Here is a 27,785-nt window from a genome sequence, read left to right on the forward strand (position 1 = left end):
TGAGGCAATCTTATCTGGACTTAAATTATTGAACATAGACTCCTGTCAGTTAAATCAAGCCTTGTTAACCTCCAGTCATTTAGGAAACCATTTTAACAATACGCCTATAACACAGTTATACTCTTGTGTCAGTCTTTGTGACTTAGATGGATAGAATATAATTTTAAAACATACTTCTTCTCATAGTAATAACAAATCATGGAACCTGGAAGAATATTACAAAGTCCTTTTTCCTTCTTTTTCTAAATAATAAAAATCTTGCTTTGCTTTGTAGTATAGTTTGGAATCAGGGCATGTGATACTTCACATTTCGTAGCATCATGAACAAATATTTTAAAAAAGACACAGAAGCTTGTCGTTAAGGTGGCTGAGGAAGTATTCTCTTTATTCAGACTTGTATCAAATATCAAACTCTCCTCCTAAATTAATTTCTGTGTCTTAGAAATCCCAGGCCACTATACTTAGCTGAATTGAGTTCAATGCTTGAAGCTGCCAAGTTTAATATTGGGATTTAAAAATCACTCCCTGCTATTGTTATTTATCTTTCAGGTCTAAATAGTGTATGACTCTGTTGTACAAATGAGCTCATGGAAAATCATCCAGAAATTGTATTTTTCCAGCTGCTTTACAGCTAAGTGTGGACACATGATTAAGTTTGAACATGGACTGTGAGCAGAAGCACATGTATGTCACTGTGAAATTGAGCTGTGGAACTCTGAGCCTGTGCTCCACCAGTATCTTTTCCCTTCTTATTATCTGGATCACAGACGTGGCAGTAATCAAGTTCTGACCTTGTAGATAAGCGCAATGTCTTAGTGGGTGCAGAACACCAAACTGGAAGGAAACTGGATCCCTGAATGACCCTGTGGATAAATGCTTCTTCATAAGCCTTGAGAGTTAGGACTGTACCATGCCTTTTAGACCACAGCAACACCCTCCTGATTGATCTCTATGTCCAGTATCCACCTTATTCTCTCTCTCCTCCTGCCATCAGAGAGATGGGCATGCTTAATAATAACCCTCAAGACTCTACCTGTCTGTGAAATAAAGCCCATGACTCAAGTCCCAACTGAGCTTTCAAACCCTTTCTCCATGAACTGTGACACTGGCTACAGTGGATCCTGGCTGACTCCTAGAAGTCCCTCCCAGCACTGTTAGGTTTGCTTAATCCCCTCCCACTCCCTTGGATTACACATCCCAGTAAAATGTACCCTGATGTGTTGCAGGAAAACGATACCATTTCCCAAATTTAATACTACCAAATAAAGGCAATTTAAAAAACTGATCCTCTAATTTCATCATGATATCTTAAAAGAAGAGCATATTTTAACAGTTAAAATTAGACAGGATCAGATATAAACTCATATTAAAAGACAAATTTGTCATGAAAAATGTGATTGCCTTTATATCAGAGGAAATGGGTGTACTTAATTTTTTAAATTAGAAATTTGTTTCCTGATAATTTTTATAAGTAATGGCTCTCTCAATTCATCTGTCATGTTAAGAATCTATTTTTGACAGTATTACAAAAAGTGAATCTGTAACATCTAACTGTTAGTACTAGTTGTTGTTGTTGTTGTTTTAATAGTATTGCCAAAGGGCCAGCTTCTCACAAAGATCCTGGTGACAGTGGAATTAACACTTCTAATGTCTTGCCATCCACTCAGAATATTCTGGGTAAAAAAAGAAAAAAAACCTATTGAACCAAAGTGCACAAAGATCCATGATGCAGTTCCTGTCTATCTACATAGAGAAGGTCACAGATGTAGTAAGACAGTAATTGATCACACAATTGTAGTTCTGTAGTTCAATATGGAGAAATGTCTTATGTTCTTATATTTTCAATTTCCCCAGAATTATTGCTCACACTAACATTCAATGATTATCAGAAGTACCGTAACGGAGAAAAAACTGAAAACTGAAATAAATGTTTGATGATTTGACAGATGTTTTAAATTTGTTGTTGGATATGATTGCTTTGTACATTTAAATAAATACTTACTTTTTGATTTTTATCTTTGCATCTTTGAAAGTGGACTCCCAAAATAAATAAACCCAGCCCCCACTCAATTCTGCATCTAGCCCAATGAAAAACAATGGAAGAATGAGCCTCTAAATGATAGTGATTATTTTGACCTATAAAATTATGTTTTATAAATGTACACTCACACCTAAGTGTGAGGCACCTTTGGACACGAGAGCTCTTCTGACTTGGGCTCCAGGACGGCCTGAATGTTACTGTTTGAAGTGACCCCCACATTAGTCAGAGGGCTGGAAGCGGTGAGGGAACATGAGAATGTTGCTTAGCACTTCATAGACTAAAGGGACAGCCAAGTCTCTTGGTGTCATGAAACGTCCCTCTCATCGAGATGAAAATTACAAAGTAGAGCCTCCCTCAGATGTGGGACTGTCAGACCTGGGAGATCCTCAGACACCTCGCTGTTTGCTGTCATCTTGTCAACGTATAAAGAAGAAATGTCTTCTTCCAGTTAAATAAATTAATTCTAGATTCATAGCTCCCTCTAGGCGCCATGCAGGTCCTCCCCTTCCACGTGGAGACAAACTGCTTTCTGCATCTCTTTTTTCTTTCATGGCTACACCTCCACCCAATCTGTGTCCTCTTCCCATCATTTCACTAAATCTGCCCTCTTCAAGGTTGCTGATCACCTTCATTTGGACTCCTTCTCAGAATACATGCATATAATTCAACCCTCAACAATCTCTATCCCATTTCCTGAAAATTTCTTCCCTTCCTTATTTTTCTCCAGAGCACATACCATCATCTAACACATATATGGACTTTGATTTTTTTTTTTTTTTTTTTTTTTTTGGTAAATTACCTGAAGACTCCACTAGACTAGAGCTGCTTGGGGCAGGGATTTTACCACTTTGTTCACTTTTGGACCCTGAGCCCTTAGAACTCTGCCCAGCACAAGGTAGAGACTCTGCAAATATTGATTGAATTAATGGGATGTCATGTTGTCCTGGAACTCCTAGAATCATTTCTGGTCACTTCTCTCATCTCCTTCATGTCCCATCTGCCTTCTGCTGACCCCTGAAATGTTAGCATTCTCAAGGCTCTGGCACACATCCCTTGCTTTCCTCATTCTATTCATTTTACACATCACGTGGGCATCACTAAAACATAAGTAGTTCTGTTGTCTAACAAATCCTGCCCACTTATCTGGGCATTTGGGCCTCATTATAGATTCTGAAACTACCTTTCAAGACTCAGTCCTCACTCCTCTGCTACTGCAAACCTGTTTCTGGCCTGGACCAGGGTGATAGCTCAACACTCTCCTTCCTCTGATGGCAGCTTCCCTATCCTCTTAGGATGACACAGGTAGGGAAACACAGTGGTACGTGAAGGTGATCAGGAATATAGGCTTGTCACCTCTGCCCTCTCACAAATTCTGTGAATGCATGCTTTTTCTTTCTTCATGCTCATTGGATAAAAATATACAGGTTAATAGAGGTTACATTAATTCTGTAATGTTATGGCGTTTAGTTTCTAAAGGTATGTGGTGAATTAGGGACCTAAGAGGTTTCTTAAAATTCTTAATATGCCTAAAGACTTGATTGCCTGTCTTTGCTGAAATGGAAGCAACTCCTTTCCCTGTTGGGCTGTTACTTTCTAACAAGTTTAATCCCTGTGGTCCCTGGGCCACCTGGACCACCTGCTGTCATTGGATGCTGTTTACTTCTCCTCCCTTGCAGGATTCCATCTGGGCTGTACAGTAAGATCTGAATCTGGGACATCTAGATGTGTTATAGACCCCTTCCTTAAAACTCTGGTCCTTTTAGACACAGATGTACTGGACAGTGAGGATCATGGAAAAATCATCGTTGCTCTTCTCTTTAATTTGCCATGTTAATTTGACTTTTATGACGTATTCCTGCAAAATGTAAACCCAAGTTGTAGATAATGAAGTTAAATTCTCTTACTTTAAACATATTTCTGTGATCAGTAGAAATACATTTGTATTTCAGGGTGAGATTTTCATCTTATTTTTAACACTGTGAAGAATAACACAATTTAGTAAATGCTTTATTTAACAGGTGAATCCAGGGCTTTGTATTAAGTCCTATAGACACTACTGTGAGGAAGGTAATGGACCAGAGGCTAGTTGAGGGGAAAACAGTTCAAAGCATGATCAGTATAGGATGCCATGGATGCAGCCCAATTGTACATGTAAAGAAAGTTTCATGATGAGACAAAAATCTAAACTGTAACCCATGAGGTTGATGGGAGATACCAATTAATATGTGTGGAGTTATGAGGTTGGATATAGGAGCCTTGAAAATAGGATTTCAATGAAGGAATGTACTTAAATTGTATTCATTCACAGAACTAGAACAAATCATAATAAAATTTATATGGAATCACAGAAGACCGAGAATTGCCAAAGCATTTCTGAAGAAAAAGAATGTGGCTGGAGGAATAACCCTCCCAGACTTCAGGCAATACTACAGAGTTACAGTAATCAAAACAGCATGGTATTGGTACAAAAACAGACATATGGATCAATGGAATAGAATAGAGAACCCAGAAATGAACCTGCAATGTTTTGGTCAATTTACCTTAGACAAAGGAAGCAAGAACATACAATGGAATAAAGGCAGTCTCTTCAGCAAATCATGATGGGAAAACTGGACAGCAGCATGTAAATCAGTGAAGCTAGAACACTCCCTTACACCATACATAAAAATCAACTCAAAATGGATCAAAGACTTAAACACAGGACAAGACACAATAACCTCCTAGCAGAAAATATAAGCAAAACATTATCTCACATACATCTCAGCAATGTTCTCCTAGTGCAGTCTAATCAAGCAATAGAAATAAAAGCAAAAATAAACAAATGGGACCTAATTAAACTTACAAGCTTTGCACAAAATGACAACCTACAGAATGGGAGAAACTATTTGCAAAAGATGTAACTGACAAAGGTTTGATCTACAGAATATATAAGCAGCTCTTACAACTTAATAGGAAAAAAAGAAACAACCCAATCTGAAAATGGGCAGAAGACCTAAACAAGCAATTCTCTAATGAAGACATACGAATGATCAATAGGCACATGAAAAAATGCTCAGTATCACTAATTATCAGAGAAATGCAAATCAAAACTAAAATGAGGTATCACCTCACACCAGTCAGAATGTCCATCATTCAAAAGTCCACAAATGATAAATGCTGGAGAGACTTTGTAGAAAAGGGAACCCTCCTATAACGTTACACTGTTGTTGGGAATGCAGTTTGGTTCAGACATTGTGGAAAACAGTATGGAGATTCCTCAAAAGACTAGGAATAGACTTACCATATGACCCAGCAATCCCACTCCTGGGCTATATCCAGAAGGAACCCTAATTCAAAATGACACCCACACCCCAAATTTCACAGCAGCAGTATTTACAATAGCCAAGACAAAGAAACAACCTAAATGTCCATTGATAGATAGCTGGATAAAGAAGAAGTGGTATATTTATACAATGGAATACTATACAGCCATAAAATGACAACATAATGCCATTTGCAGCAACATGGATGTCCCGGGTGAATGTCATTCTAAGTGAAGTAAGCCAGAAAGAGAAAGAAAAATACCATATGATATCACTCATATGAGGAATCTAGAAAAAAAAATAAATAAACAAACAAAGAAAGCAAGACAAATGAACTTAAATATAAAAGAGAAAGAGACTCACAGACATAGAATACAAACTTGTGGTTGCTAGGGGGAAGTGGGGTGGGAACGAATAGCCTGGGCGTTGGAGATTTGCAGATAATGACAGGTATATATAGAACAGAGAAACAAGTTTATACTGCATAGCACAGGGAACTATATTCATGATCTTGTAGTAGCTCATGGTGAAAAAGAATCTGAAAATGAATATATGAGTATTTACATATGACTGAAAAATTGTGCTATACACGAGAAATTGACACAATGTTGTGAACTGACCATAACTCAATTAAAAAAGCAATAAATTGTATTCAGTAAAGCTTTAGCTTAGAAACATTCATAAAGGTTTTGGTCTAAGTTTTGGGCTTTGAAGATTGATTCTTCACTGACTTCAAAAAGCATGAGCTTGACCAAAGGAAAATATAGTAAATGTGATAATTTAAGGTACACTGACTTTCTCTGTTAGGTGAAATCGATAATTTTGATATTACTCAAGCCAGAGTCTACACTGAAAGTAGGACCAGCAGATTGGAGACTCCCATTATTGAAAAAAGGGAGGGGGAGGATTTAGAATTTCTGAATTAACATTATTTTTAGTTTAAAAATTGGAAAATGTTTTCAATTATATTTAAAAATTTCAGTTTAAAGTCTAAAACTTAGATGGGCTCAATGTTGAAATAGATTGTACCTTGACCTAAGCTTATTTTCATCTGACTGCATTTGTTTAGGGGACCAAGATATATGGAACTGTAGCTGACTGGTGGAGGTAGAGCTGCTTGCTAATCTCAGCACTTGTAGCGGGATCTGGGTGGTGTCTAATTCCGTGTGCCCAGCCTTCAGGGTTCTTCACATCTTGCCCCAACTCTCCTTGCCTTCCACTCACACAGAGCAATCTACTGCCTCAGCCAAATGTCATAACTCTACCACACTTTGATGTGATGGTGCTTTTAACAATTTGGACTGGGGTTTGTTGGTCCTTCCGCCTGCACGATCCTCTCATCTGCACTGATCTACATTCTACCAGTTCTGCAGTGCCCAGCTATTTCCCCTACTGCCATCATTTCATAATCAGGTGTAGACTCCTCTTGCTCTGTCTTGAAAAGATACTTGCTTTTGTTAACTGAATTTACTCCTTTATCTTTTACACTATGGCTTTGGTTCCACTGCTGGCAGAGATGATAAACTTGGTCACAGTTTTGTTTATTTTAGTGGTCTGCCCATCCAGAAAGTCATTTTCTTGAGGACAAGGACTGTCACATGGAACTTTGCATAAACACAACTAAATACACTGCCCGGTATTTAGCAGACACCCAATGAATTGTTGTTGAATTGAATCAAATAGCATTGTGTTTCTAATATTGCCATGATAAATAAAATTTGCTAAAGATATAATGCCCTGCTTATTAGTTCACACCTACTATGTACTAGTCCTTGAATGAATGCATTAAATATTGATTGAATGAATGAATGAAAGAAGAACAAAGTTCTTAGCCCTTTGCTCTAATACACTTTCTAGGGTGACTCTAACAATGACTTGTGGACCCTTGCACTGGCCGTGCTTCTGAGTAGCAATTTTGCCTACAGTAGCATGGGCACCATCATCGAGCAGGAGGACTAACCCTCTAAGTTTTACTGAGATCACAGTTATGGCAACTGAGACTGTTTCTTCCTTCCTGGGACTCAGTCATCATGATTGGAAAGGGGACACTAGGAAAAAGTTAATATTTATAAAAAATTTTTATGAGATCTGAAAATTCGCAATGTAGAACTCTTCTCCTTCCTTAGCTCAGTTCCCAGCTCTGTGACTCAACTAACACAGCCAATTAGGGCAAAACCTTCCTTGATACCCGATGAAGTAGAAGGTTCCACTGAGGTTTTACATTTTTCCCCAGGTTTTGCTGGGACTCTCTGGATTTCACCCTGGCAATGAAAATAGATGGACACCCCATCATTGAAAAGGAGTCCTGGAAGATGCTTTGAAGCTGATTCCAGGTACCAGAGCATGGCCTGGGTGGTGGCTGGTTTAGTAGTGGATAGGATCAACCGAGTACCATCATTCAGAACTTGACTTCAATCTCAATTGGAGCCTGGACTGAGAGCCATGCTAATGGTGATTGTTAAGTGGCAACTGGTGATTGATATTCTTGGGTTATTGCTTGTAAAACTTCTGTGCTGGATAAGCTCACTGAAGAAAATTGTACTAGTTAGGGTTTTCCAGAAAAACAGAATACACACATACACACACACACACATAGAGATATTATGTATAGGAATTATATATAATTATAAGAGTTATAAGAATTGGCTCATGCAATTATAAAGGCCAAGTAGTACCACAATCTGTCTGCAAGCTGGAGAACCAAGAAAGTCACTGGTGTTATTCAGTCTGAGTCTGAAGGCCTGAGACCAGGGATTGGATGATGTCCACCCACATTCATGAAAGTGGATCTTTTTACTCTATTGAATCAAACATTAATCCCTCCAGAAACCCCCTCACAGACGTACTCAGAAATAATGTTTTACCAGCTCTCTGGGTATCCCTTAGCTCTATCAACTTGACTCATACAATTAACAATCCCCAAATTTGAGAACCAATGTTGGGGCAAATGACTTTATACCAACTGACACCCTGAAAATAATTTTCCAGGTTACCGTCAGTGCTGTAACTCCCCAAGGCTCACATACATATGTTCCGAATTTGTGCTCCTCCTATTCTGTACTGCCAAAAAGAGCTCATCAGAGCAGGACTTAATAAATATAGAATCTCAAGAAACAAAATAATTTCATCTAAAAATGTATTTCACAAAGCATATTTTGGTAGTGCCTGGACAGTTGCATTTTCCAGGAAAAACAATGTATACACACCTAAGTTTTCATCCCAAAATGATGTATCCTTCCAGAAGGCTACCGAGCCCTTCACTTTACTTTCCCTAGGACCTAACTCTTCATTCTTACAGCCTTTTGCAGTGCAGTATCATTTTATTTACCATAGTGCATTGTTGTATTTAGCACAGTGAGTAGCTAATGGCACCTAAGAAGAATATCCATTTTTGTTTACTCATTCATTTATTCCAACAAAAACATTTATTAAACAGTTAAACACCAGATAAGTACCACAGAACGACTCTGTAAGGCACTGTCAAGTGTGATGAAATCTGATACAGAAAAGAAGTGAGTTCCAAATTATATTTAGGTTGACCTCACTCTCTGGAGTTTTCTGTTAAGAGAATTCCCAAACAAATTTATGGTGTGTGTGTGTGTGTGTGTGCGTGTGCGTGTGTCTGTGTGTACACACATAAGCTCTGATTTCTATATTTGTTTCACTGTTTTCCACATAGTATTTTCTCAAGGAACATTGTATTCTCTCTGGTAGTAGTGTATTACTTTACTTTAGGGCCCTTCATTTCAGCCACAGAGACAGGAGGATCACAAGGAATTATGACCATATTTTCATTAATCTCTCACTCAATACACATTTAATAATTCCTTCATTCACCAAGCTCCATACCAGTGCTAAGAAAACCAACCATGAGTTTCTTCTCTTGGGCTGCCTACCTCTCCTTCTTCCCCTGAAGTACTTCCTTGACTCTTGGCCAGTGCAGAAAATGATGTTCCTTCTCTTTGCTGGATTAGCACAATTTCATTTGCAATAACGTGACACTAGATTGGATTAAAGGAAATTTAAAGGCATAGGAGCTGCAATGATGCAAAAGTTCCCAGAAACAGTTTTGCCTGAAGGCTGTCCATTCATGGGTCACGCTTTTGCCATGTCTGCAGGTAAAAATCCCAAAATCCAGAATTCCCACATGCCCAGAGTGTATCAGGCAGTTCTTTCTAAAATGGAAGTTTTGTCCTTGACTAGCTAACAAGTGACCAAAAGCTCTTATTTCATATCGATAAAATGCCAGAAGACCTGCTGAATAATAATTTCCTGGGGCATGTAAATTTTTTGTAGTCCTATTTCTTCACCCATGCTAAAGAAACCAAGACCACAAAAGAAAGGGTCATTGTCAGTGGGAACCATGAGTCAGCCAGGTCCCAAAGCATGTCTCTGTGCTCAGTATGTCTGGAAGACCTTTGGTTACACTGTGGGTTCATCAGTGTATGGTTTTCCCCATACAGCTTTAAAATTTGACTCCCTAAATTCTTCAATATAAAGTCATATGGGAGGTTGGCTGGAATGGCATCTAAATTCTCATCCCAGATTTATAAAGTTGGTGAGTTAAGAGGAAATGTTTTCTTCAGGGTCAACTCCATTTGGGGAGAGTGGTTTTGTGGTCCCCTGCTGTGGACACTGCTGTAGCTGGAATCAACTCCTTGGAATCCTACAAGCTAAACATACTGTCTAGCTCTGGGCCTTTGCACGCAATGCACAGACTTCTTCAAGAGACACTCTTGCTCCCAACTCTGGTCCTCCTTGTTTGCCAGTCTCCGTTCCTCCTTATGGTTTCCTACTTCCTCACTTCCTGAGACTGGGTGAGGGGACCCTCATCTCTGCAGCCATTGTGCCTTCCTGTGCCATTCCTATCAGCAAGTCCCATACAATCATAAAGTTGAAGGTTCCCTGTGCACGTCTGTCTCCCCTACTATCTCTTGATCTCAGGGATTTGGTCACTGTCATGTATCTTCAGTTCTCAGAGCAGAGCCAACCACGTACGCAGCTGGTGTGGGTTGCATCAGCACAGGAACAAACATGCAACGTACCATGTCCTCACTGTATTCCCCAATCCCCCAGGGTTCTCAACATCCAGGACACACTTAGAGGAACTAGTGTAGAAGGGACTCACTGAGGCAGGAAGGCCGTGCACCATATCTGAACCTGCTGTCTGTTCTTCTGAGGAACGGAAACTCCATGTGCTCTGTGTCCTCTAAATTCCTCCCACGACAGTTACCAGGAATTACACTATTGCCTTTGACTCACAGGGTCATTGTGGTGTTTTAAAACGTAAATAAATTACCCAAATCATGAAAACTCCTCATAGTTCCACTGTAGTTTAAAAAAAAAATCAGTTCAGGGTGTTTGTCCTGAAATAAAATCATGATTTTTCTATGAGAACAGACATCTCACTGAACATGACAGCTACCCACAGGCTGACAGCATGGTGGAATCTGAACTTTGTCCGCTGAGCCATCAGACAGCAACTCTGTAAGTCCTCATTTCTTCTCTCCTTTTAAAGTAGGAGACACACAACTCTGTGCTCCCAAGGGAGGTGAGGTCATTTTCAGTCACCTTGTAGTTTCTCCAGCCAACACTGGAAGGAGAGGTCCTAGAGCTGAGCCTGTCCTGAAGCCCTTTGGTGTCTCCTGGAGAAATGTGCTGCAGGCTGCGTGTCTGGATGCTCTGGGAAGGGGGCGAGGGGCAGGGAACAGCGCTGCATCCTCATCAGGCTCCCCAGGACCCAGGACCAGCACACAGAATGTGCAACAGTCAACACAAGACTGCTGGTGTGGAATTAGGGCTATTTATAGAGCAGGAGGGGATTAGGAATGAGGCAAAAGTCGGTGAGGGTGAGTGAAGGAGGAGGCCCCCAGTTTGACGTTCAAGCATAAGCTGTCATCTGTTGTCATGGGTTATATGCACCCCAGTAAAGGGCTCTAGGAGAAAGGTCTCTCACATACTTCAAAACTAATACATAATCATTAAATTATTGCTGGAATAAAAGATCTATTTCAAGTAAGATTTCAACAATTGTTTTGGAAGCCAGGGTCACGATCACCCTTGTACATGGTGTAATACACTAAGTCGGCAGCTTGGCTCTTCGAGAATTCTTTCCCGACTTTCTCAGACTTAGTCTGCAGCTTGCCTCACGGATGCTGTGTTCTCACCTGTTAGCCTGGCCTCAAGTAGGCCTCAGACAGTGTACTTCTCAAGGAAACACTCAGGGATTAGTGGCAGCAGATTGTTAGAAATGCAAAGAAAATAGAGGAGGCCTCTCTCCAAGAATACAGGGAAGAACTTTAGAAAGCTCAGAGCTGAGTCACAGGTAAGAGTGTCAGGAGGACTCCTGCAGCCCCCTCAGTCTCAGATTAAATTCTGCCACAGTGTGAACCTTGAACATGAGAAGAAGGTAAGAGGACTTCAGCCATCTCTCTGCAGCCCAGGGCGGCCCCTCTGTGTGAGGCTGAGCCCGACCCCAGGGAGGAGGCAGTGAGACGCTAAGGCAGAGGCAGCGTCTTTCCTCTGCGGCAGAAGCAGGACCTCAGGCCCTAGTCCTGGACCAGGCCCAGCGGGCAGGAAGCACAGTCCTGTCCTCCTCTCCTGAGCTACCACATGCATTAACACGAATGGCTTCAGTATTTCTAACAAACTTGGTGTATATGAACAAACGCCTTGATGGTAATTCAGAAAACCATTCTTCCTGTGCTAAACCACCAACTTTTAACATGGTGATTCCACATTAGTGCAACTCACATGCTCATTATTGACCAACAGGTTTAAATTGGAGGCAGCTTGGAAACACACACAGCACACTGTTTACTGGAAATATTTTAAAGTAAATCACCACATGGATAACATACTGGTTTGTCTTCCTGTTGGACCACCAGGATAAAACAGTGGATGCCATAGCTACAGAAAATGAGTCTGGTTTCTGTGCAAACCAAGAGGGCTAGTGCACTCCCTCATTCCACGCTGACTTTCCCACATGACCCAGCTCAATGGAATAACTCTCCTGTGTGTCCACAGGTGACCACAAATGTGTGACAGACTTTGTATATTGCCATTGCTTATTAACTGTCTGTCCATCAAACGCATGACCAAGGATTGTGGGACTCATCACCTAGCAGAAAATACTTTTTGAATAAATAAATTTCTTTTTCAAAAGGGAAATTACTTTCTTCTGGTGTATGTTTTGCACTATGATAAAATATTTTTCAGTTATTGAAAAAAATTCACAATAGTCAGAGAAGTATAAAAATAAAACATAATCTCTAAACCCATCAATTAAGAAGAAATAAGATTAATCTTGGAGTATATACCATATGCTTCTAGGCTTTTCTATGCTAATTGATTTATACATTTTTCAAAATAATATAATCTTATACCTACCATAAATTGAATTCTTCTCAAGCTAACACACCCAAATTTATTATGAAGAATAACTTGAGTTCATTTGGAAAAGGGTTTGTGGATAGATAGCAAATTCAGTTGTTTCATATTGTTGGTGAAAGAAAACTGTTATCAGCAAAGAATGTCCTGTCCATAACAATGAAGAGAAGAAGAAAGACTGTTTCATTGTTGAGTTCACACAACTAAGGACATGCATGTAGGTAGACTGAAAGTGACCAGAAAGGCAGGATGAAAATCCACACGTTTTCTATAAACAAGCAGGTAAGTTCCATTTGCACTGATTTTAGCCTGCATGTGACATGTTTTCTTGGATCAGTGGTATCCTGTTTTCCCAAGAGGACTGGACATCCTGAGCGTCCTGCACCTTCTGGTACAGAGTTCCCCCTATGCTCTCTTGAAAATCGAGGTTGCTATCGTGTAGATAACTGCCCTCATCTGACAGAAAAATAAAGCTTTCACCCTCTCCCCAAGAAGGAATGGTTACAGCCAAGACTGAAGCTAGGTTAAGCTCCCAAGGTGAAAAAGTTTCTGGGTGGAGCCCTGAAACTTGTAGACCTCTCTGGGTTGTAAAGTTGCCAGTTGTTTTCACAAGAAGATTCAACTGTTCTGGGACTGTTTTGGGGTTACCTGAAATAAACAACACATTTTATTGTTTTGGAGAAGCAACAGGTGATTTCTCAGCATGAACCCTATTTCAAAGCAGCCCTGCCCTTCTTCCACTTTCAATCTCATGTATACTAACAGAAACTAAAGTTTCAGGTTTGCTTTGTCCTTAAATTGACAGCAGAATTTTAGATTCATGCAAAAGATAGGGATGAACTCTAAACCTTGTATTTTGCAAAATATTAATCAGAGTAAATTGGGGATAGCAAGAAAAGGGACAGCAGGGCTGGTGGGTCCTTGCCGGGTTTCTCTCAGATTAAAGTTGGTATAGTCCCAAACTCAATGGTCACATTATTTTCCACACATAATAATCTACTGACTGATTATTTTAGGATCTGAGCCTTTTTGCCTGAAAATGTGGGTAAAAATCTTTTTTAATTGAAGTATAGTCAGTTACACTGAGTCAGTTTCTTGTGTACAGCACAATGTCCCAGTCATACACATATGTATGTGTTCATTTTCATATTCTTCTTCAGTAAAGGTTATTACAAGATATTGAATATAGTTCCCTGTGCTATACAGAAGAAGTTGACTTTGTTAAATATGTTTTTATACATAGTAGTTAATAGCTGCAATTCTCAAACTCCCAAATTTATCCCCTCTCACCCCATGATAACCGTAAGATTGTTTACCTTGTTTGTGACTCTCTTTCTGTTTTGTAGATAAGTCCATGTGTCTTCTTTTTTCTTTTTTTTAAGATTCTAATTAGGAGTGATATCATATGGTACTTTTCTTTCTCTTTCTGTCATATTTGACGTAGAGTGACATTCTCTGGGTCCATCCATGTTGCAGCAAATATTATTTTATTCATTTTTATGGGTGAGTATTATTCCATTGTATTAATATACCACAACTGCTTTATCCAGTCCCCTTTCTGTGGACATTTAGGTTGCTGCCATGTCTTGGCTATTGTACAGAATGCTATGAACATTGGGTGCCTGTATCTTTTCATGTGAGAGTACCCTCCCTATATGGCCAAAAATGGGATTGCTGGATCATATGGAAAGTTTATTTTCAGTCCTTTGAGGAATCTCCATGTTGTTTTCCATAATGGCTGCACCAAACTACATTTCTACCAACAATGTAGGAGGGTTCCCTTTTCTTCACACCCTCTCCAGCATTTATCCTTTGTGGACTTTTGAATGATGACCATTCTAACTGGAGTGAGATGATACCTCATTTCATTTTGACTTGCATTTCTTTGATAATTAGCAACATTGAGCATTTTTTCATGTGCCTGTTGGCCATTTGTGTATCTTCATTGAAGAATTGCTTGTTTAGGTCTTCTGCCTATTTTTGGACTTGGTTGTTTTTATGTTATTAAGTTGTATGAGCTGTTTATATACTCTGGAAATGAAATGTTTGTCAGGTGCATCATTTGCAAATATTTTCTCCATTCTGTAGGTTGTCATTTTGTTTTGCTTATGGTTTCTTTTGCTGTGAAAAAGCCTAAAAGTTTCCTTAGGTCCCCCTTGTTAATTTTTGCTTTTCTTTCTATTGCCTGTCTAGACTTCCCTAGGAGAACATCACTAAGATTTATATTAGAGAATCTTTTGCCTCTGTTTTCTTCTAGGATGTTTACCGTGTTTAGCCTTATATTTTAGTCTTTAAGTTTTTGTGTGGAGCTTTTAGGGTTTTCTATAGATAGTATCGTGTAATCTACATATGGTGACAGTTTTACCTCTTCTCCTCCAATTTGGATCCCATTTATTTCTTTTTCTTGTATGATTTCTGTGTCTTATACTATTTTGAATAGAAGTGGTGAGAGTAGGCCTCCTTGTCTTTTTCCAGATTTTAGTGGGAGGGGTTTCAGCTTTTCACCATTGAGTGTTATGCTGACTCTAGGTTTGTCATGAATAGCTTCTTTTATGTTGATATATATTCCTTTTATACCCACTTTGTTAAGAGTTTTATCATTAATGGGTGTTGAATTTTATCAAATGCTTTTTCTGCATCTTTGAGAAGATCATGTGATTTTGTCCTTTCTTTTGTTGATAGAGTCAACAAAATGTGACATTGATTGATTTGCATTTGCTGAACCATCCTTTTGACCCAGGGATGCATTCAACTTGATCATGGTGTACGATATTTTCCCTGCTTTAGCCATGGGAACATTAGCACTGTGCTCTGTTGTCCCCAAGATTTTGTGCCCACAAGCCACCAGTGTAGATTTGCAATTGTCAGACACTAAGACCTCTGTAGTGGTCATGCAGTCACACCCCTGGATCCATGGAAACTCAGAGATAGAGAATGGAATGAAGAGTAATGAAAGGAATTTTGCTCTATCATTGAATTTTTTTCAATTCTATCGAATACCCATAGAACACTGCACTCAACATCTGCACAGTATGTAATCTTTTAATGGATACAGAGAATATTTAGGTTGACATATTTTTTTACCTGTGACTCTTTTCCCTCCTTGGACAATGAGGATAATAATTACCCCATATTATAAAGTGTAATTATGAATATTAAATTACATACATAAAGATTCTGGCCTAGAAAGAATTAAAAAAGAAACATTATTGTCATTTTTGTTCATGCAGCAAACACACAGCTATTAAGTGAGGTGTTTGATAGTATGGATTCTGGAGCAACACTTTTTGGATTCAAATTTTATTTAGGACCTTGTGATTGTAACAAGTTATTGAATGTCTCTAATGTTGTGGTAAAAGTATCTGTAAGACTAAGAGAAAATAATCCATGTAAAGATGTTGTCACTGGGTCTGAGTACAAGTGTGCAAAAACTGGAAACTATTGTCATTATTATTTTCATGTACTAAGTGCTACGTGCCAGCACCTGGGTCAGCATAAGCCGTGCACGTTCCATCAGGGAACCTACAGCCCTCACCTATGAAACAGGAGCTGCCAGGTCCATTGTGAATGAATCTAATATTCTGGGTAATTGGACCTAGGAAAGTATTCTATGAAGTTTTGGCCACTATTCACACTGGCCCCAAATATGAAATAAATAGCATTGTTTGAGTTAACCCAATGGAACTTTTATTTTTATTGCAAGCAGCAAGAAGTGTTATACATTATAGTAATTTGGGAGCTTATAAAATCTTTGTGCAGCCACTGGTTTATTCCCATTTTGTAAAAGTGTTATGCCTAATGTTATAAAATTGGACAGACTATTTGCTTGCCAGCAGGTTCCATGGGCCATTGTTATAAGAGGAAGTGGGTCCTGATCATAGAAAAGGGGAAGCCTGGTTTTCTTATCTGCTATGAATGGGTGACTGTTGGGTGATTCAAAAGCTCTGACCATCCTGCCTGCCTTTATGCAGCCAGTGGTGGTGGTGGTCAGCATGTGCCTCTACCGCACAGGCCAGTCCTACCTGGTGAACAGGCTGGCTGGTGAGAGCAAGGGTGAGTGAAGGCACCAGCAAAGCCTCCCCGAGTCCCTTCTGTCCACCCACACTCCCAGCATTCAGGACAGTGATGTGAGGAGAGGAAGTTAGAGACAGGGAGGAACACTGAAAGCTCGCTTCCAATCCAGTGATGGGATTCTGACATTTTCTCTGTTCTGGAGGATAAGACTCAACTCTTAATTCCCACTTTGCCTTAACATCCTCCTTAAAGTATAAATATGCTTTTCTGGAAGGAGTAAGGTAATAATAATAAAAAAAAAAAACTAATAGAAGCTAACATTAATCTTGAAGGTAAAAGTAAACTTTTCAGTTTGTACCGGACATTCTAATTTCTCTCTTTTTTTTAGTTGTAATTAAGACCAATACTCATTATGGTTTCATTTATCTCTTTTAACTCAGATATTGTTAATTTTGTCTCAATTTCCAGATCTGTCTGCTGGTAAAACTCCACTCCCTCTTCTCCCTGTGCCCACTCACAGGCTTCTCCCTGGGCTCCACGGTTAGGCCTCACACGAAGGGCATCAGGTGAGGTGTGTGCCTCACCCCGAGAAGCCAGACTGCACTCCAACTCTGCTTGACATAGAGGGCCTGGGGGATGTAGAGAAGGTGAAAAATAAATCTTCTCAATCCTACTCATGTTGGATCTATAGCACTCTTTGCACTGTCCCTCTCCACTGCTTGATAAATGCTTTGAATGCATCATATTCTTAAAAATTAATTTATTTTTTAATTCAGAGTCAGTCAATTACAATGTGTCAATTTCTGGTGTACAGCACAAGATCCCAGTCTTACATATACGTATGTATATTCATTTTCATATTTTTTTCCGAATGCATCATATTAATGTAGTATTCTTTTCATTTATTTTATTTACTGGGTTTTGCTCAAGATTTGACCTCAGATCCAATTTGAAGCCAACTGAAATGATCTTTATGTGAGAAAAGTAAACACGAAGTAGGAGAATGACAGGCTAATTGAGGAATTGTTACCTTTGGCCACACATATAAGCACTGAGAGTGACCTGTAAGTCCAACGACAGGATTTGCAATCCATATAACAATGGCTAATGACTTTGTTTCAGCCATTTCCCTTTCATATCCTAGGAAAATGTCTTGCAGGGGTGCTGAATGTGCCTCTAAACCTGACCAGACATTTACAAACATGTCTGACTTCTCACAATAGGAATCCAGAGAGATGATGAGAATGGTGTTGTCCACAGCTGTGGTCTTAGTAAGAAAAGCAGAGTATAAAGTCTAATGGCAGCAGCTTTGTTCATAAAGGATCACACATTATTACTCCTACAAGTCTTAGTAAACTCTTGTCAAAGGGACGTATTTAACTACTGTCTAAAAAGTTCCTTACCATGACAGGTCATGGGAACAGAGTTCACAATCTCAGTTGAGGAATATGTTTGAATTTTATGATCTGATCATAATAGCCACTGCTACCAAGTGCTCATTTGGTTTACACTCTCATAGACACTTATATACAATGCCTTATTGAAATTTCACAGCACCATGAATTTAACATTTACAATTTCACTTATAGATGGATAAAAATTTGCACAGGGAAATGACTAACCTAAGTCTCCAGAGTTAAATGCAGTCAGGTAGATTCAGACTTTGTCCATCTGAGTTGGAACCGTGGGATCTTATTCATTGTTCTCTGCAGCCTCTACAGTGGCTTCTATGGAGACAACCAGAAGGACTCCTGTATCTTTGCCCTGGCAGCTCTCCAGAGCAGCACCTCTGTGTACAACAACATGGGACCCATCAACCAGCAGGGCATGGACCAACTGCAGTATCCTTTTTGTGGTCCAGACAACACAAAATCTAGAAAAGAACAGCTTCATTTTGTCACCAGTTGTGGTGGTGGAAGACTGCAGAAGAACTCAGGAGTCCCCTCCTTAATGAGCCCCATTATGCTCAGCATCCCAGTTTACCTCAGTCAGCACCAGAAGCCTAAGACCTCTGGTCACACATTATCCTTAGACATGTAGCTGCACAAGGCTGTGTGCATCCCCTATCTGACTCATTCTCATTAGGTTACCATGTCCTCAGGAGACTCCTGTGTGCAATTTGAAACTGACCCCAGTACCCTGAGGGCAGGGGGAGAGCAAAGAAAAAGACAATCACTTCAGACTGGTAGGTCTAGGTGTCTTTTTTTTTTTTTTTTTTTTTTTTTGTGGGCAGATAATTACATAACTAGGTTTATTTATTTTTAGAGGAAGCACTGGGGATTGAACCCAGGACCTCCTGCATGCTAAGCATGTGTTTTACCACTTGAGCTATACCCTCTCCCACATAAGTGGTAGGTTTAATAAGCAAGGGAATTTACTTTGGTGTTTTGTGTTTTGTGGCTGGAAGACAAATTTTAAAAGTTTACACAGAGGCCTTAACTGGGCTCAATCAGTACTCAGTGCAGATGGTCTCAATACTACATTACTGTCTCTAAGTTGTGACCCTGCACAGCTGCCAGCCGGGGAGAGGCAATGGGAGGGCACATCCCAAGGATGGGGGTTGAGAGAGCAGCCTTGAGACTCCTGGGTCCAGCTCAGGGCTCAAACTTGCAGTCATGCTTGATGACCACCCCCCCAACAAATCTCCATTGCCAGACCCCTCAGCATCCTCTGGCACTCCTGTTCTCATTCAGCACACCTCTGTATCCTTATTGCCTTCTCTAGACAGTTCCTTCTGGCTGAGTTCTGTCTATACCTGTGGACACTGTTCTCCTCACAGACTTCTCAAGTGGTCTTCAGTGGTGATTTGTTTCTCCCATACTTTTCATAGATGCCAGCAAACTTAGGTTTCCTCCTTGCTTCTTATGACAGCTTCCAGATACTTTCTCCTTCTCCTCCCATTAAAAAGAGAAACTCCTTCAAAGCATGTGTATTCAGACTACATTATCCTTTGTGGAAGTCATCTACCCACTTCTGGGTCAACACAGCCTTCATTTGTTAAAAATTCTAGCTCCTAGTTCACTGTGCTCTTAGAGACGCTAACAATGAATAGACAGTCATCTAACACTCTGGTCTCTCAGCTCCCTCAGCTCCTCATTCTCATCTTCCACTCTCCTGCATCACGTAGCTTTTGTCGTCACCAACATGAGGCTGAAAAGAACATAGGTGCATTATCCTTTCAAATTAGTGTTCCTCTGTTCTTTGGGTAAGTCCCCAGGAGTGGAATAGCTGGGTCATATGGTAGTTCTATTTTCATTTTTTAGAAGAATCTCCATAGTGTTTTCCATAATGGCAGCACCAATCTAGTTTCTCTAAAATTTTGAATGTCAATAAAACTCCTCAGGGACTAAAGAAAACCATACGCAGCTTTGCAGCTCAGAGAGGTCTTCAAGTGTCTGGGATACATCCCTTTTGAAGTCTGAACACCAGAAAGTTGGAGCTCCAGGCTCCCTGACATCTTGGGAGCTTAACCTCAGTTGAATCCTGGCTGTAACCATGTCTTTTCAGGGAAATGAGAGAAGTTAGACTGTTCTTTCAGATGAGGGCAATTAACCAAATAATGATTACTCAGTTCCCAAGTTAGCAAAGGGTGAACTCCATGAAGGAACATGCAGAAAGCTCAGCGTCTAACAGCAAACTGTGCTGTCTGGTCCTCTTCTGGGAACAAGGGAGAGCATTGAGCCTAAGGAGACATGTTATATACTGGCTGAAAACTGCAACAGAAAAGGACTCATCTACTTCGATATATAGGAAACATGGTTTCATCCTTTCTACTCGCTTTCAGCCTACCTATATGCTTGTGCTAGGTTCTGCGTCTTCAGTAATATAATACATTTCTTTCTCTTTTGGGTTAGGAAGAATTTCTTTAAGACTCTTAATTCACCAGTAATATGAGAGAATCACTGTTTTCCCTACACTCCACACTGCTTTCCAAATAACCAGAGTTATTGTCTGTAGATAACTTTGGGCATGCTGGCAGTGAGTAATTCAATTCAGAAGAGGTACAAAATTATCCTACCAATGAAAACAGTTATAAATCATTAATAAATCAAACAAAGCCTTGACCATTATATACTCCATTATAAACAGCACTTCTAGCTCATGGTTGGGATTTTAGTTTATTATTTTTATACTTTTCTTAGACTAGTAAGTTTTTTTCAATGACTGAATTCTTTTGTAATTATAGAAAAACACATACACAACAAGAAAGTACTTTTTGTTTGAAAAACAGAAATCATTTATTTTAAGAAAAATTTTCTGCTAGGTATTGGGTATTGAAATCATTTTTCATTCAGTTTTTTTAGATGAGTACTTACTAATCAGTTAACATTATCCAAATTCTGCCATAAACATGGTCATTGTACACAGATATGTTCTCTTAATCAGGTAGGCTGCCTACAAAATGTGGCCACAATGAGGGATTTTTCTTGTCCCCTTGATTTGGACAGAAGCCAGGGGCAGCTGATGAAGTTTCAGGGTCAATAAAGGGGTTTGATTCTAGTGAGGAAGCAGGAGACAAAGATCCGGGACAACAGCAGGTTGGAACTGGGAAGAATTATTTGTCCATTTGTAATTAACATGAAATATTTCAGAATTAACTGCATGGTGTGTGTATATATGCTGACTCTAATTTATACCCATAGGGTAGTTAATAGAATGTGAATGGATGAAATCTAGAATAAAATATCTTAATATAATGTGATTTTGTAGAGGAAGCATTTTGTTTTGAATTAACAAAAAAAATTAGTTTGTTAACTGGCATGAGAGTCTTGGGCAGTAATGAAGTCAGCAGGGCTTAAAGCACATGATGGGTTATGAGAATTGGACAGGTCCCAATGCCCTAACCTGAACAGGACAGAAGGTCGGGCACCCCGGGGCTCCTGCCAGCTCTGCAGCTCCCGGGTTTGCTCCTGGTGCCCTGCTACTCCCGGCTCCAGAGAGGACACACACCCTGTCAGATCTTCAGTCCCAGAGGACACGCCAGCTGCCCACGGCATCCACCACGGACTGGGCTGCTGCTTCACAGAGAAGAACTCCCTGCAGGGTGCAGACTGGCTGTTTGTGTTCTTGCCCGTGGCTCCCTCAGCATAGACACACTAGCAGAATTAACCTAAGCCTGAGGAGGCCAAGGGACACCACCTGAAACTGTCTCATCAGTCTCGCTTCCTTCAGCTCTTCCCCTGTATTCTTGAAGAGAAGTGTCTTCTATTTTTCTTTCCATTTGTAATGAGTTCCTGCAACCGTCTGCAACACTGAAGACTTTCCTTCATAAACACATCTGTGAGGACTACGTAACACCCAGCTCACAGGCGAGGGAGCACTCATGAGGAGGACTACACACACAGATCTGAGGGAAAGGGAGAAGGAACACAGAACTGTCTAGAGCAGCTCGCTTGTTCCTGCACCAAAGCATGTGCAAAAGAATGGTTGTAATGCAGCCTTCCTGCAGAATGGATGAGAAACTACGTGCACAGGCCTTGGACTCCTCCAGTAATTTAACAATTATGTATTAATTTTCAAGTATGGGAGAGGCCTTTCACTTGAGCCCTTATCTTGAAATGTATATAATTTTATTCCACACGTGACAACTTGTAAGTGAACATCAGAGTTGGTGAAGATTCCTCTTCCTCTGCTTTAATTGTCCTTTCTCTCACTCGCACTCCCTTCCTTTCCCTAAACCATGGTCACTTCCTGTCACCAAGTCCTGTTTTCTGTTTCCTGTTTGTATACTTGCCACGTGCCTTGGGAGACTTGATGAGGCAGCGCTCACCACAGCCCCCTCACCCCATTTACCAGGCCACCCAGACCTTCGGTGTGCTCAGGGCCTTCCTCTGCTGATACCCAAGGGCCTTTGGGGGCTGGACCAGTGGTGGAATTTATTCCAGTGGCTTTGGTCAGGGAAATGGCAACTCAGCATCAGCTCGCAGCCCTCAGGAAAGCAGAGCTATGCCTGTAGATTCCACAGTCTGTCAGTCTGTGGGCATCATGTTCAGTGAGAAATCAATCCTCATGTGAAAAGCATAGTTTTATCTTAAGAGACGCTCCTTGACCAGATTGAGGAATTATGGTGGACATGAAAGATTTGCAAGTGATGGGCTTTTTCTTCATTCTTTTAATTCATATCCTTGTGCTGTGAGTCACAGATGGTGGTGGCTTCCTTGCTGGGTAAGTTTTGTGGGAGGGAAACGTGAGGAACCCAGAGAACACAGAGTGGCCAGTCCCTCAGATTGGACGGCGGTGGGTTCAGGTGGGTGTGCCTGAACGTTCTACCCTTGAGCACTAGTTCCTAAAACTGTGTCCCTTAGCTTGGGACCCCTGGGCAGCAGTTAAAATGATAAGGAAACGGGAATTGGGGGCCCTGCTGTGTGGCAGCTTATGTGTTTCTTTACCTGTATTGACAGAAACCCCAGTGTTTGTGTGGTGAGTTTTGTGGTGGGAGCTAAGTACACAGTGTGGAAGATCATCCAGTAGATGAGATCCTGAGATGGCAGGAAAGACAACGGTAAATAGGTCATTTCAAGTTCAAAGTTATGTAACAAATCATATATTATGATGGCAACTTGGGACAATAGGCAGCACGGCGGTGGGACACCTCATCCAGGCCCAGGACATCAGCAAACAGGAGACTGGAGGAACAGATACTAACACATAATGGGTAGCAAGTGAGGAAGCCGGGGTGCATAGGGGAGCCTGTGTTCTGTGTGCCAACTCCCAGAGTCAGATTTATGTGCAGTTGTGGAATTACAAGCATTTGATTCTAACCACAGGGGTCTTAAGCCCTAGACAACTAAGAAGAATTCCTAAAACGTTCAGTTGAATTTGAAGAGTAATTTCCTTTTGAAAACATCATCTGTATGAATGTGGGGTTAGTGTTTAGGGACCATGTTAGCCAACATCCCAGGAGACGTCAGCTCATGGGTACCAGGTTATCTTGTATTTTCTGGAGATTCATGATAATATGTGCATATATGTATTTTTTAAAAGGTCAGTACTACAACTACACACACTTTCTGCATCTTTATTTTTCACTGAGGATAGACACAACTTGGAGATTTCCCCATGTTAGCACAAATAGAGCTCCTCTTTCATTTCAGTGAGTGCAGAGTGGTCTTTTGTAGGAGTGTCTGAGGACTGACCTCCCCAGTATGTGACAGGCCATGAAAGTTGTTTCTAGTCTTGTGGAATTTCAACAGTCTTGCAACAAACAGACTACTACATATGCCATTTTCCATTTGGGTCAATAAATCTGTGAAATGAATTCCCAAATGCTGTCTTGCTGGATCAACAGTATTTGCATTTAAAAGCTGGATGTACATTTACACCGTGGGCATTCTCCCTGGCGGAGATCAGACACTGCCGGTTTCCTGGAACCCTTGCCTGCCAGTGTCCTGGCCACCCAGGTCTTTCTGGCCCATCTGAGAGGTGACACAGGAACTTCCTAGTTTTACTTTGCACATTTTTCAGAGTCAGTGAAGTTAAACACTTTTATTCTCTTCATATATTTTTGCTGATTTTAAAAAATGTGGATTTTGCTCTCTCCTCACTGAGTCTTCAGGGACTGCTATAGTTTAAAAAGGTGACCTCCATGCTGGTATCACCGACGGTGAACATAATTCCTCTTACTGTTTGTTGTTTTGCTTTTCTGAAAACTTTTCTCTAATTCATCATCTTTCCACTTTTTTCCTATTTCTTCAAATTAACTAATTCAATCCATTTTTTCGTTCTTTTTGACATCAGGCCCTGGTAATCACTTTGGTAACTCTTTGGTAATCATTTTTTATGTTTAAACTTTCCTTGAACAAAACTACCATGACACATATTTTTTAAATGAGCTACACTGTTACTCTATTCAAACATAAGAAATCTTCCAAAATATACTTAAGAGGAGTTCTCAGACCTTTTAAGAGCCTCACTGAGCATTTTCAGCCCCAAACCAGCTGCTTTATAAGGCCCGGGTAGCACTGCAACTAAGGTGATGCTCGCCGCATCAAGGGCCTCTGACATCTTGAAGGGGTAATTGTTTTTGGTTGTTTCAATGTCTTCTTTTAGTTTACTTATTTCACTAGTTAACGCCTCAGAATTCTTTTTAAATCCGTCTCTAAGTAGTTCTTCTTGTGTCTGTGAAAAGGAGAGAATCCCCTTTAGAAAACACCCAGGCGTCAGCGTTGTGTGTCTAACAGCTGCGGCAGCTAAGCACGTGTGTCTGTTTCTCTGTCCTCGAGATGCTGTCTTACATTTGGCCAATATTTGCAAACGTTTGGACCTGGGCAGCGTTTACAGCTTCCCATGGTCCCTCAGCACCATGTCACTGGGCGAGGAGGGGTGGGCCCAGGTCAGGCCTGAGAACTGTCTCAGTCATGTGCTCCAGGCCTAAGAATGCACTTCGGGAGGGAATGTAGGTGAATTGCAGTTACTTCCTATTGCCCAGGGGTAAGACGACCACACATATGTCACAGATAATGGCAACTGCTGACTCTCTTTAGAACACTGGCCACCAAGGTCCAGTTTGGGGCAAAGAATGCATTGACTCAAGCTGTGTAACATGAGTCAGGTGGACCTGGAAACGAAGGCTGCAAATTGTAGAGCTTTCAGCCTCCAGCCCTTCCTACAAGGCACAATCTGGTACTTTCAGGGGCAGGTCTATTTCATGCCTCTGATGGTTATACTGAAAGTCCTAAGAACCACAGGACTGAAGTCCTGCTCACTTGGGGGCAAGTGAGACCCTATGGTCACCACAAATAGCAGCCTAGGAACCCAATTCATGTTATTTGGACCCTGTGAACCCTAACACTACAGGAAGTGCTGAGTCTTACAGACATAAGCCTCCTGCTTGGCCCACATCACTTTGATGTTACAATGAATCAAATGTCTTTGGATTTCACTGTGGGATCTGACTTTAGGTAGAATTTCTGCTCCTTTCTTCCTGAGGAGCTGGGGTGTCATCCATCAGGTGCCACCCAGGCCCCTCCAGACCTACCTTCAGCTTGTGCTCCAGGACCCTCTCCTGCTGTCTCAGAAGGTCTTCTCTCTCTCTATCCATCTTCTCTTCCAGCTGTGCTAGGTTCTCCTTGAGGCTTTGCTCCTGCATTGCCAGTTTTTGCTCTTCCTCATTCTGTTTCTCCTTTAGTAATTCTTGCTTCCTCTCAGCTGCCTGCTTCTTGGCACGTTCGACTGTTTCATAACAATTTTCAAGAGGGAAGAAATAACAGTTATGCCGAGCTTTACCCTCCTGAGCTCAGCCACTAAAGTGACTTTAAATTGGCAGGAGGGAATCTGAACATGCCTTCTATCCCCATCAGGAAAACATGTTTTAGCATGGGATGGAAAGGCACTGATCAGACGTACATGCAACCCAACCTCCCAGAGTTGTCTTCAGACATATCAGAGAGCTCCCACAGAAGGAAAAAAAGTCCCTGGTTTCAGGAAGTGTTTGCCGTCACACCAGTCAAAGAGCTGCACAGGAAGCACCTTCCCATCTGTGGGCTCATCCCTGCCCTGTACCTGCCACAGCCTTCTCCCCATCAGTGAGGGCTTTGTCTGCCTGCAGGATGGCTTCCTCCACTCCTGCTTGGGACTGCAGGAAGCTCTGCAGGACCTCGTTTGCCTGAGGAAACAGCAAGAAGCAAGGATTTGCCAGGCAACCAAGAACAAATCTGTTGCTGGGGAAACGTCTGTTCAGTAAAACTACAGATTGGAACCTGTGAAATCTTCATCTTTCAAAGGATCCCACAGTGTTACAGATGTCAGGATCATGTGCAGCTCTGCAACCAACCATCCTCCATTGTCTGCAACCACAGCACCTGCCCATCGTTTTCCTTCTTTTTTGATTTTGTTTTTTGTTTTTGAATGATGCTCATCTACTCTTTCTTTATTATAATTTCACGTTTTTTACATCAACTTGTGACTTCTATCTCCTCTTCCAGGAAGCTTTCCTGAGCTCTCTTCTGAGCTCTGAATGGCTGCTAAGAACATGGAGCTGCCCCACCAGCTCTACCAGTTGAGGTCTGTGTGATCTCAGGCAACTTACATATTCATGCATCATTTTCTCAACTTGATAATGAGGATGACAGCGGTACCACATCATTGTTCTGATTCCTAAATTGATTGCCTAGTTGTCTAGGCAACTCAGCAAAGCAGAAGGACCCTGAGATCACCTCCTCTCACAGGCCAACCAAACCACAACTATTTGCAGAACAACCATCCATGAAAAAGACCAGAATCTATCAGAAAAAATCTCCTACAACTGAAGGCATGAAGAAGGAACCACAAGAATATAGGTAGGAGGGGGGTAGCTGCAGTGCAGACAGATTCCTTTCCCAGGTGGGTTATTCACAACTGGGAGAGATTCACAACCCCCAAGGGAGTGAGAGGCCCAAACCCCACTGCTGGGGTCCCCAGCAAGAAGTCTGGCACCGGGAAGACATGGAGGGAAGGCCAGTGGGGCTCATTTTGGGAGTCCCAGAACGATTGTGAAAATAGAGAATACTCTTTGCTTGTATTTTGTTTTTGTTTTGATGGTAACAGGTTGTTAAACTTTTTTACTTACTTATTTAGTTTTGTTGGGGGGTAATTAAGTTTATTTATTTATTTAGCTTTCGAGGAGGTACTGGGGATCGAACTCAGGACCTTGTGAAGGCTAAGCATGTGCTCCACTGATTGAGCTCTATCCTCTTCCCCTTGAGCTGTATCCTTCCCCCAAGACTCTACCCTTAAAGGGTGCACATAGAACCTCACACAGGCCTGTAGCCAGGACCTGGGACCCAGGGCAGAAACGAGGAGCCTGGGGCAGACCTACATGCTGATTCTGGAGAGTGTCCCAGAGAGGCAGAGGGCACCTGCAGGTCACCCTGGGGACAGGGACATTGGTGGCCCCCATTTTGGGAAGCTGCTTTTACCTTGACGTGGTGCTGGCAACCACCATTTTGGAATGTTCTTGCTAGCATTTTAGCCCCAAGACCCAGCACCACCCTGACCCAATGGTCTGAAGGTGACAGTGCTGGGACGCCCAAGGGCAGGCACCTAGTTCAGCATGGACACAG

General features: G+C 41.2%; 2 pseudogenes; one reads left to right on the forward strand and one right to left on the reverse strand.

Annotated features, from left to right (window-relative positions):
- The window catches only part of LOC116668104, an 86,934-nt pseudogene that overhangs the window by 3,984 nt on the left and 55,165 nt on the right, over positions 1 to 27,785 (forward strand).
- Positions 20,960 to 27,785, reverse strand: part of LOC116668139 — a 102,345-nt pseudogene continuing 95,519 nt past the window's right edge.

This window comes from Camelus ferus, chromosome 13, assembly GCF_009834535.1.
Source record: "Camelus ferus isolate YT-003-E chromosome 13, BCGSAC_Cfer_1.0, whole genome shotgun sequence".
Lineage (NCBI taxonomy): Eukaryota > Metazoa > Chordata > Mammalia > Artiodactyla > Camelidae > Camelus > Camelus ferus.